Raw genomic sequence first — 12707 nt, 5'->3', positions numbered from 1 at the left:
TTGGGTGGCCATCTAATTGTTGCCCATCTAGTGCACCTGTTGTTAATTTCATTAACACCAAAGCAGCTGAAACTGATTAACAACCCCCTCTGCTACTTAACTGACCAGATCAATTGACTTGATGCTATACTCTGATTAAAAAGTGCTCCTTTAATTTTTTTGAGCAGTGTAGTTACTGAAGGGAGCACCTTTACAATTGCTACAGAGTGTTCTAGTTCCAGTGCGGTGCCAACCCCCCACTCTTCCACAAGTGTTAGATTCAGAGAAGGAACCACAGCACCACGTCCCTCAATAAACATGCACAAGAAAAAAGGAGAGTAAAACGCTCCTTCAAGTTGGGACTTAAGTCATTCAATACAACACAAAATTAAAGGTAAAACCATAAAAATGTTATTACATACATGAGATTAAAATATTTCGATTTTTTTAAAAGCAAGGCTTGGAGAATCGGTTAAATACAATCTTGTCAACAGGCCTTAGATCCCTCCAGTTTGTGTTATCAGCAGTCCTACCATTGACTACACTGAGAGGGAAGCTGTTTGAGAATAAGCGCAAGTAACTGTGTTCTGAACTGTTTTACTAAAGTATTGATCCTATGCTAGATTCTCTGTTGCTATAGAGTTGGCTATGCAGCCACATGTTACCCTGACTGAGCATTTATGAACAGCATTTAGGAACATTTATTTAAGAATCCATGTTTGTGCAGCTTTTATAATCTGTTTTGTATTATTTTTCAGGGTATATATGCTCTTTTCCAATTTTACCCCGGTTTTCATTATTAATTTCTAACTTTGCAACTCATCTGGCAATTACTCATCCTGTTATAAAACCGGTATATGACGTGAAAAAGAAATCCTAATGTTGGAGAGAATCACTTTGGAATTGGTGAATGTGTCTATACATATTGCTGGTAAACAGACTTTGCCACTCAGGTAAAGAATTGTTGAATGTTGTTGAATCTAAGGGTATGAATTTTACAAATAGCCCTACATTGATTTCTGAAGCTTATCATTTCTGCAGGCCTACAAAGAGACAAAAATCGAGCTCTTTGGCATCGACTCAACTCGCCATGTTTGGAGGAGGAGGAATGCTGCCTATGACCACAAGAACACCATCCCAACTGTCAAACATGGTGGTGGAAAGATTCTGCTTTGATGCGGTGCAGTTGTCCTGTCCCCTTAGCAGAAAAACACCCCCAAAGGGACAATGTACCATCAAATCTTGGGTGAGAACCTTCTTCCCTCAGCCAGGGCATTGAAAATGGGTCGTGGATGGGTGTTCCAGCATGACAATGACCAAAAACACATGGCCAAGGCATCAAAGGAGTGGCTTAAGAAGCACATCAAGGTCTAGCCAGTCTCCAGACCTTAATCCGATTTAAAATCTGTGGCGGGAGCTGAAAGTTCAAGTTGCCAAATGTCAGCCACCAAACTTTAATGACTTGGAGAGGATCTGCCAAGAGGAGTGGGCCAAAATCCTTCCGGAGATGTGTGCAAACCTGGTGGCCAACTACAGGAAACGTCTGACCTCTATGATTGCCAACAAGGGATTTGCCACCAAGTACTAAGCCATGTTTTGTGAAGGGGATCAAATACTTATCTCCCTCATGAGTATGAAAATTAGTGCACCATTTGTTAGACATGCATTTCTTCTGAATTTTTTTTGTTGCTATTCTGTCTCTCAGTGTTACAATACACTTACCATTCGATTTTTAGACTGATCATTTCTTTGTGAGTGGGAAAACATTCAAAATCAGCAGGGGATCAAATACTTATTTCCTTCACTTCCTTATCCATAGAGGGATTAGACTCTTTGACAAAGATCCTAATGGAGTGAAATGGGTAAGAAGGAGCAGGTGGATTTACCTATATTGGGCCACATCAATAAACTCATCTTGGACCTTTAGAATTGGAGTGGCTTTGATTCTGTCTTCTGCGCTACAATTTTCAGCAGGTCACAGATTGCACGGTTGGTGGACTGAGGTGAGAGGCCTCGAATGGAGCACTTGGGATTATTTGTTGTATCTAAATATGGCTGGGAGTATACTGAGTAATACTGAAAACAGAACACTAAGTGTACTAGTACAGATGTCACCCTGTGGCATTATTCATCTAAACCTATGGCAGCAAGATCCTGCATAAAAAGTTGCCTCTATGCTGTACACATATAAGGTTTGTGCTAACATATACATGTGGACAATGTACAACATACGTGACCCATATTGGGGGTTACACACCGTTCAATTGCAGTGTGCTATTGTTACATGTTTAAATGTTACGACAAAGCAAAACCTCCTGTGCATGAGTGTGATTGTCAAACACCGATTCTTCATGTGTATCAGCTTCTTAGTGGAAGATAAGGATACACCATGCTTTGCTGCCCTCTCAGGACTGGGGATACCCCAGTAGCGTACTATAGAAAACACAAAGAAGAGAGAGTACACCAGCCTAGCTCATTATCCCATTGTCACATTTATTAATATTCCAACATGATTGTACTCTTAAACACTGTGATATCAAAGCCCATCAGAGTAAGCATCAGCATCAAAGTCATTCAATCCACTGCATGTGCTCCTAAGCTTAGAAGGACACCGCTATGTTTAAATGTTGGTGCTGGATGAGACATTAATATGATGCCAGGACATGCACAGAATGACCTCAGAGGGCACACCAGCCTAGCTCATTATCTCAATATCACAGTTATTGAGTTTGGCATGGAGAAAGAAGATACTACCCTCAAATTGTGTTAGCCAGCTAGGATCCAGGTGGTGTCTGCGGCATCAGACCCCAGCCCTTCTCACCAAACTCGTGACCGAAAGACTAGCCAATCTAAAACCACGCTGTCACGTGCATAACAATGCCACGCCCAGCTGCACCCTGCACAAAGATTTTCCAGCTAATGGACCACAATCTATGTACCTGCAGCCTGGGAGCGATTGTTACTGGGTCAGGTTAATTACGCAATTAACCCTTCACACTGCCACCACCTCCTTTTTATACAGAGAAAGAGGAAACTCGGCAATATTAGCAATACACTATGATGTTTGAATAATCGTCGGTACACCACTGTCACCGCAGGCAGAGATATACCGAAGTTTAAAACACACAGTAGCGCTCTTTAGAGGCAGGAATTCGTAGTTTGCATTAAAGGCGTTAGAAACAGTTCAACACTTTCAGAAAGTAAGATTTATTACTAAAAGGTCAAAAGGGTGCAATAAAAATATTTACAGAAAAAGATGTAGCCAATATATATATATAAATATACAGAGTGCAATAATACAGCAAAGAGATAACAGAAAGGAATTTAGAGGGTTAAAGTACTTGCCAGTCAGCCTTGGTTTAAGCAGCTGCCAAGTTTCAGAGCCAAAAGGATGCTTTTGATCTCCCACTGTTAGTTTCGATGTTAAAGCAGGGAGACCTTCAACTCTCTCTCACAGCTCAACTCAGCCTAGCTTTTCTAGCAAATCCACAGGGTGTCTCCCTGTAGCAGTAACCCAATTGTCTCTTTTGGGGAGGGAAGTGTAGGTGGAGACCTAAGTTATAACCAGAAACTCTCATAGCTTATATTTTGGCCCATAACTTTTCCTAGGTACATGTAACATTCCACCCAGATTAATATGCAGAATCGTCTGCTGAAGGTCTACATATGAAATATGACATACCTGCTGGGGATGGTTAAGGAGATTTTATTTTCTGCTCTCCTGTTGATCTCAGTTAGGGAATGTAATATACCAAACGATTTGTATTAACATGACCAATCTAAAGATATGCCTGTTTTTTATGTAAGTCTCTCATATTCCAAGATATGAAATCATAGGGGAAAATGGACGTTGAATGTGGTGTTTTGTTTTATGCCTTCTCTGGAATGTCTTTGAACTCCCGTGAAGGACTTGGTTTACACTTTTACAATATCCCAGATTGCACAGCTACCAGACAGCTAGGCCCCAGCTCCATTGGGGGTTTTATAGCTTGGAGCTCGCCTGCTATGCCTTCCTGCCTGTGACCTCTGTCATCACCCAGACCACATGTCACTCAACAGAGAAGGAAGGGGGATGATTGGAGGGGAAAGCCTGCTTTGGGAGTGAGAGATGGTACAACATGGAAAATTCTTAACAAAATGGAGGACCACGTCCATCTCTGTGGGCACGATTGCTACACCTCCCCCCTCAGGTGGTTGCATGGGAGGGGACTTCAATTTCCCTCCTGTTGCAACCGACTCCTGCCGCTGGTTTGCCGGTCCAGGGCACAGAGCCACTGTGCCCAGAGGTTCACCTTGGAGTGATATGGTGCCGTTGCACTGCGGGAGAACCAGGTTCCTTCGGAGAAGGGTGCTGTTCTCCCCAGCAACACTGTTGTGCCAACCAATTGGGTGGTCAGGGGTGATTACCAGTCGGCTGTGACTACCCAGACATCATGGCAACTGCCGTGGTGCTCACCTGTTCACACAACACTTCTGTTCAGGGGTGTCATATGCTAACATATTGAGATGTAGCTTCTTGTCGAGGTAGAGAATGAGATTTCCCTCTCCCATCTCTTTCCTCCGGCCCAGGACTACATCTGACCCGAAGGTAGTGGTGCCTGTGGGTTCCCGGAGCTGGACAGGCAAATTCTGGAACTCGCCACCTAGATGTGTCCACAGGTACCTTCGTCCAAGATGAACAGTCCTCTTTACCTAGGATAAAATAAATGATGTTAGCGAGCGCTAGCCAGGGAAGCAGCAAATGCACAAATAAAGGAACTACAAACCCTCTCTGAAAAATCCAAAAAATATATACTGTAGTGCAGCGCATATATACAAACGTGTATAAAAATCATAACAGTGTTAAAACATAGTAAGCCAGTAAAAGTCTCAATAAGTAGATGAAACAGTCACTCCAAAATAGATAAGGTTCTAGAGGGTGATTAATCCGGGAGTAGGTAATTAGCCAGGAAAGAATAAACATCCAGTGGTGTGCAATAATATAGCGAGATTACAAAGTATAGCGAGATTAAAAATCACCAGAAGCGCTAATGTAATGCGCATTAATCAATAAAATCCGGCTTAGGGGACTCCCATCGGATGGAACCTGGTCTGGTCTAGAAGTCGTCCACCTCTAATCGTAATAGGGGGTGATGTCTATCAGATGTCCCTCTCCGGGGTCTAACAGATAGGTCTGGTCATGCAGCAAAAATCATCCTCTGATAATAGTGGAACCTAGATCCTGGGGGTTAAGTGCTCATGGTGGAGCCAAAGAAAGGGGGGGGGGGATCTCATAGTGTAGTATCAAAATGATTTATTAGATTTATAAAAATGTATCAAAAAGGTACACACATGTGGTTAAAAGGTAATCTCATGAAGATAGAAAAATACAAACAATAGCCTGTGCTGGCAATGTTACTAACCAGTCCCAAAGTTGTAAAGGCCGCCAGACCTCTGTGATCCGGCAGCTTGGCGTCTCTGGGTGGTGGGGCTCCTCCTTAACGCGTTTCATATAATGATATATCATCAGAAGGGGTGATGCCTAATCCCCCTGGACGCCATGCCTCTTTATAAATGTTGTGGAAATTGAATGGCGCGCGCTCATTGGCAGGCGCCATCTTGCCAAATGTTGGAGCTAACTGCCCATGTGCGGGGCTGCGGGCGCCATTTTGCCAGAGATCATACCGTACAGCGCATGTGCAAAGCTGCGGGCGCCATGTTCTCGTGGTCAAAAATGAAGGCTGATCATATATAGGCAAAAACCGCCTTGTTATTGAAGATCCAGCAGGAGGATACTCCCGTGGAGAGCGTATATACAGGGTGTTTAACCCATTGCACTAAAGATAAAATCGATAAAAATACCCTTACGAACATCCAGATATTAAAAGGAAGAATTTGATGGTTGGTGTAATCTTTATAAAATATATATCTAAAGAAGTCAAATTCAAGGTAGGTTTAATGTATAAACCATTAAAAGTAAACATCATGGGGAAAGATGGATTAATATATAAGTGAACACCATGGGAAAAAGTAGATAAGAAATACATAAAAAATATATAATATATAGACTGGAGCCTAACAAGCAGCACAGGAAGAAAAATACATATAATAAAAATATATATTAGAATACAATGTACATAGCTATAGCAATAGTGACACAGCTAGTATGTAGGACCGATCATTAAAAATAAAATAAATACATAAAACAAAAATAATGTGCATAATTTATATCTCACAATACTCTACTGAATAAAAAATATTCTACTGAATAGAAAATATATAATTTATAAAATATATAAAATAAATCATTAATAAGATAAATAAAATAAATCAAATGAATTTACTATGGAATTGTTATAAAGAGGGTAGGGGCAAATGAAACCAAAGGTATGGAGATCAACTATTATCAATATAGCAGTTAATGTCAATATAAATGTTGTGGCCTGCTGGAGAGAGGGTCCTTATATCCATTTGGTTTCTAATTGGGAAACGAGTTTTGTTTTATTTGAGCCCCTCCAATGTTGTTGGACCATATTGATCCCACTAAATTTGAGATATCTAAAGTGCTTCGAGACTGAGTGTTCCTTAAAGCCTCTTTTTATGTTGTAGCAGTGTTCCCTCAGTCTGTCATGCGGCATACGGGTTGTGCGACCTACATACTGCTTCCGGCAGGTGCATTCCAGAAGGTAAACTACGTGCTTAGTATTACATGTTATAAAATGTGTTCTCCCAGTAGTATTACATGTTATAAAATATGTTCTCCCAGTAGCGGTGGATGTGTACCTTTCAATTCGCTTTTTGGGCATCCTAGTCTGTGTACAGATAGAACATTTCTTGCAGGGGAAAAAAACTTTTAGACTTGGAAAAAAGGTAGATCTAGGTGGCGGTTCAAATACATTTGGTGAAATCTTTGTCTTAAGTGTAGGTGCTTTTCTAAAAATCACTTCTGGTTTGTCTGCTAATGCTTTAGCTAACACCAGGTCTGCTCGTAAGATGTTCCAATTTTTTCTGATAATTGTATTGATGGTTTTATATTGTATGGAAAAAGGGGTGACAAGAGGACAAAACATGCTTGTCTTTTGTGTGGTTACATCGGACAACATATCATCTCTATTCATGCCTGCTATGTTAGTGTTCTCAGTGTCAAGGGTCCTTTCTTCATAGCCCTTTTGGATGAACCTTTGTTTAGGTATATTAGCTTTAGTGTAAAATGCCTCAATATCAGTGCAATTATGTCTGATTCTCATAAATTGCCCCCTAGGCACATTGGCCAACCAAGATGGATGGTGGCAACTATCCAAGGGGATGTAGCTGTTCCTATCTGTTGGTTTGAAAAATGCTTCAGATGTTAATTAACCACCTTTATTGAATAAAGTGATGTCCAAAAAATTAATGTCAGTAGTACTGTAAGTGTACGTAAGTTGTATATTTAAGTCATAGTTATTAAGCGTACCAATAAAGTTAACTAAGGATGATTCCTCACCTTGCCACAATAGCAGAATATCATCTATGCAGCGCTTATAAAATAATAACTCGGCCCAATCACGAGAGTATATAACATCTTCCTCTTACCTGGCCATAAACAGATTGGCCAGGCTGGGAGTGAATTTGGCGCCCATAGCGACGCCCCTGGTTTGTAGATAGAAAGTATGATTATACCAAAAAATAGTTTTTCCTCATAGCAAAATCCAGGAGCTCAATTATACAATCCTTATGTTCTAAGGACAAATTCTCTACCAGGTCTAGATAATACTGAACTGCAGTCATTCCATCATCGTGGTCAATATTACTATATAGTGAGGCCACGTCTGCCGTGACGAAGAATGTCATATGTTCTGGAACCCAACTGAGGGATTTGATTTCGGTTCAGACCTGCTTGGTGTCCCTGATATAAGCGGGAGGCCTGTAATTGGCATCATAGGCAGACCTCAACTATGAGAGACAAAATGAGAAAAAAAATCCAGACAATCACATTGGCTGATTTGGAAGAATTTATTTGCAAATTATGGTGGAAAATAAGTATTTGGTCAATATTAGAGATGAGCGAATCGAACCAGGCGAACCGGAATTCGAGTCGAATTTCAGGAAATATTCGATTCGCGGCGAAACCGAAATTTTGCCTACTTCGGGTGCGCGAATCGAACATTTCCCGATCAGCCGGCAAAAGTGTCCCTGCAGTGAGCTCCGCTATTTCTGACAGTTCTCTGACAGAAGGAACACATGTTTAGCGGTTGAAACATTGTATCTATTAGTTTACATTTAGGATACAGATGTTTCAACCACTGTTCATGTGAAGAAGCTGTGAGAGAACTGTCAGAAATAGAGGAACTCTGCACATACACTTTTTGCCGGCTTGGAATTATTCTTCTTTTCATCCTACTTCTTCTTCTTCTTCATCTTCATCCTCAGAAGAAGAGGATGAGGATGAGGATGAAGAAGAAGAAGAAGAAGAAGAAGTAGGATGAAAAGAAGAATAATTCCAAGCCGGCAAAAAGTGTATGTGCAGAGTTCCTCTATTTCTGACAGTTCTCTCACAGCTTCTTCACATGTACAGCGGTTGAAACATCTGTATCCTAAATGGAAACTAATAGATACAATTTGTATCTATTAGTTTCCATTTAGGATACAGATGTTTCAACCGCTGTACATGTGAAGAAGCTGTGAGAGAACTGTCAGAAATAGAGGAACTCTGCACATACACTTTTTGCCGGCTTGGAATTATTCTTCTTTTCATCCTACTTCTTCTTCTTCTTCTTCTTCTTCTTCTTCATCCTCATCCTCTTCTTCTGAGGATGAGGATGAGGATGAAGAAGAAAAAGAAGCAGTAGGATGAAAAGAAGAATAATTCCAAGCCGGCAAAAAGTGTATGTGCAGAGTTCCTCTATTCTGCAGATACACTTAGAGGAGCTCTGCACATACACTTTTTGCCTGTTTGGAATTAATCTTATTTTCATCCTACTTCTTCTTCTTCTTCTTCTTCTTTATCCTCATCCTCAGAAGAAGAAGAAGAGGATGAAGAAGAAGAAGAAGAAGTAGGATGAAAATAAGAATAATTGCAAGCCGGCAAAAAGTGTATGTGCAGAGTTCCTCTATTCTGCAGATACACTTAGAGGAGCTCTGCAGATACACTTAGAGGAGCTCTGCACATACACTTTTTGCCGGCTTGGAATTAATCTTATTTTCATCCTACTTCTTCTTCTTCTTCTTCTTCTTCATCCTCATCCTCATCCTCAGAAGAAGAAGAAGAGGATGAGGATGAGGATGAAGAAGAAGAAGAAGAAGAAGTAGGATGAAAATAAGAATAATTCCAAGCCGGCAAAAAGTGTATGTGCAGAGCTCCTCTAAGTGTATCTGCAGAGCTCCTCTAAGTGTATCTGCAGAATAGAGGAACTCTGCAGATACACTTTTTGCCGGAAACCGCTGTATGGAGTGAATGTCCCAGAACTGTCATAAATAGTCTATTTCTGACAGTTCTGGGACATTCACTCCATACAGCTGTTTCAACCGCTGTATGGAGGGAATGTCATAGAACTGTCAGAAATAGACTATTAATGACAGTTCTGGGACTGTCCTTCCATACAGCGGTTGAAACATTGTATCTATTTGTTTCCATAAATGGATCCATTTATGGAAACAAATAGATACAATGTTTCAACCGCTGTATGGAAGGACAGTCCCAGAACTGTCATTAATAGTCTATTTCTGACAGTTCTATGACATTCCCTCCATACAGCGGTTGAAACAGCTGTATGGAGTGAATGTCCCAGAACTGTCAGAAATAGACTATTTATGACAGTTCTGGGACATTCACTCCATACAGCGGTTGAAACATTGTATCTATTTTTTTCCATAAATGACATTCTGCAGATACACTTAGAGGAGCGCTGCAGATACACTTTTTGCCGGCTTGGAATTATTCTTATTTTCATCCTACTTCTTCTTTTTCTTCTTATGAGGATGAGGATGAAGAAGAAGAAGTAGGATGAAAATAAGATTAATTACAAGCCGGCAAAAAGTGTATCTGCAGCGCTCCTCTAAGTGTATTTGCAGAATGTCATTTATGGAAAAAAATAGATACAATGTTTCAACCGCTGTATGGAAGGACAGTCCCAGAACTGTCATAAATAGTCTATTTCTGACAGTTCTGGGACATTCACTCTATACAGCTGTTTCAACCGCTGTATGGAGGGAATGTCATAGAACTGTCAGAAATAGACTATTAATGACAGTTCTGGGACTGTCCTTCCATACAGCGGTTGAAACATTGTATCTATTTGTTTCCATAAATGGATCCATTTATGGAAACAAATAGATACAATGTTTCAACCGCTGTATGGAAGGACAGTCCCAGAACTGTCATTAATAGTCTATTTCTGACAGTTCTATGACATTCCCTCCATACAGCGGTTGAAACAGCTGTATGGAGTGAATGTCCCAGAACTGTCAGAAATAGACTATTTATGACAGTTCTGGGACATTCACTCCATACAGCGGTTGAAACATTGTATCTATTTTTTTCCATAAATGACATTCTGCAGATACACTTAGAGGAGCGCTGCAGATACACTTTTTGCCGGCTTGGAATTATTCTTATTTTCATCCTACTTCTTCTTTTTCTTCTTATGAGGATGAGGATGAAGAAGAAGAAGTAGGATGAAAATAAGATTAATTCCAAGCCGGCAAAAAGTGTATCTGCAGCGCTCCTCTAAGTGTATTTGCAGAATGTCATTTATGGAAAAAAATAGATACAATGTTTCAACCGCTGTATGGAAGGACAGTCCCAGAACTGTCATAAATAGTCTATTTCTGACAGTTCTGGGACATTCACTCCATACAGCTGTTTCAACCGCTGTATGGAGGGAATGTCATAGAACTGTCAGAAATAGACTATTAATGACAGTTCTGGGACTGTCCTTCCATACAGCGGTTGAAACATTGTATCTATTTGTTTCCATAAATGGATCCATTTATGGAAACAAATAGATACAATGTTTCAACCGCTGTATGGAAGGACAGTCCCAGAACTGTCATTAATAGTCTATTTCTGACAGTTCTATGACATTCCCTCCATACAGCGGTTGAAACAGCTGTATGGAGTGAATGTCCCAGAACTGTCAGAAATAGACTATTTATGACAGTTCTGGGACATTCACTCCATACAGCGGTTGAAACATTGTATCTATTTTTTTCCATAAATGACATTCTGCAGATACACTTAGAGGAGCGCTGCAGATACACTTTTTGCCGGCTTGGAATTATTCTTATTTTCATCCTACTTCTTCTTTTTCTTCTTATGAGGATGAGGATGAAGAAGAAGAAGTAGGATGAAAATAAGATTAATTCCAAGCCGGCAAAAAGTGTATCTGCAGCGCTCCTCTAAGTGTATTTGCAGAATGTCATTTATGGAAAAAAATAGATACAATGTTTCAACCGCTGTATGGAAGGACAGTCCCAGAACTGTCATAAATAGTCTATTTCTGACAGTTCTGGGACATTCACTCCATACAGCTGTTTCAACCGCTGTATGGAGGGAATGTCATAGAACTGTCAGAAATAGACTATTAATGACAGTTCTGGGACTGTCCTTCCATACAGCGGTTGAAACATTGTATCTATTTGTTTCCATAAATGGATCCATTTATGGAAACAAATACATACAATGTTTCAACCGCTGCATGGAAGAACAGTCCCAGAACTGTCATTAATAGTCTATTTCTGACAGTTCCATGACATTCCCTCCATACAGCGGTTGAAACAGCTGTATGGAGTGAATGTCCCAGAACTGTCAGAAATAGACAGAAACTGTCACAGAACTGTCCTTCTTCTCATCCTTCTCCTTCTTCTCATCCTTCTTCTCATCCTTCTTCTCATCCTTCTTCTCATCCTTCTCCTTCTTCTCATCCTTCTCCTTCTTCTCATCCTTCTCCTTCTCCTTCTTCTCATCCTTCTTCTCATCCTTCTCCTTCTTCTCATCCTTCTCCTTCTCCTTCTTCTCATCCTTCTCTTCTCCTTCTTCTCATCCTTCTCCTTCTCCTTCTTCTCATCCTTCTCCTTCTCCATCTTCTCATCCTTCTCCTTCTCCTTCTTCTCATCCTTATCCTTCTCCTTCTTCTCATCCTTCTCCTTCTCCATCTTCTCATCCTTCTCCTTTTCCTTCTTCTCATCCTTCTCCTTCTGCTTCTCCTTCTCCTTCTCCTTCTTCTCATCCTTCTCCTTCTTCTCATCCTTCTCCTTCTTCTCATCCTTCTCCTTCTCCTTCTTCTCATCCTTCTCCTTCTTCTCATCCTTCTCCTTCTTCTCATCCTTCTCCTTCTTCTCATCCTTCTCCTTCTCCTCATCCTACTCCTTCTTCTCATCCTTCTCCTTCTCCTTCTTCTCATCCTTCTCCTTCTCCTTCTTCTCATCCTTCTCCTTCTCCATCTTCTCATCCTTCTCCTTCTCCTTCTTCTCATCCTTCTCCTTCTTCTCATCCTTCTCCTTCTCCTTCTTCTCATCCTTCTCCTTCTTCTCATCCTTCTCCTTCTCCTCATCCTTCTCCTTTTCCTTCTTCTCATCCTTCTCCTTCTCCTTCTTCTCATCCTTCTCCTTCTTCTCATCCTTCTCCTTCTCCTCATCCTTCTCCTTCTCCTTCTTCTCATCCTTCTCCTTCTCCTTCTTCTCATCCTTCTCCTTCTCCTTCTTCTCATCCTTCTCCTTCTTCTCATCCTTCTCCTTCTTCTCATCCTTCTCCTTCTCCTTCTTCTCATCCT

The sequence above is a fragment of the Staurois parvus genome, unplaced genomic scaffold, assembly GCF_062004578.1.
Source record: "Staurois parvus isolate SC_StPar_1 unplaced genomic scaffold, SC_StPar_1.0 ptg000053l, whole genome shotgun sequence".
NCBI lineage: Eukaryota > Metazoa > Chordata > Amphibia > Anura > Ranidae > Staurois > Staurois parvus.
Note: the sequence above shows the minus strand (reverse complement) of the source record.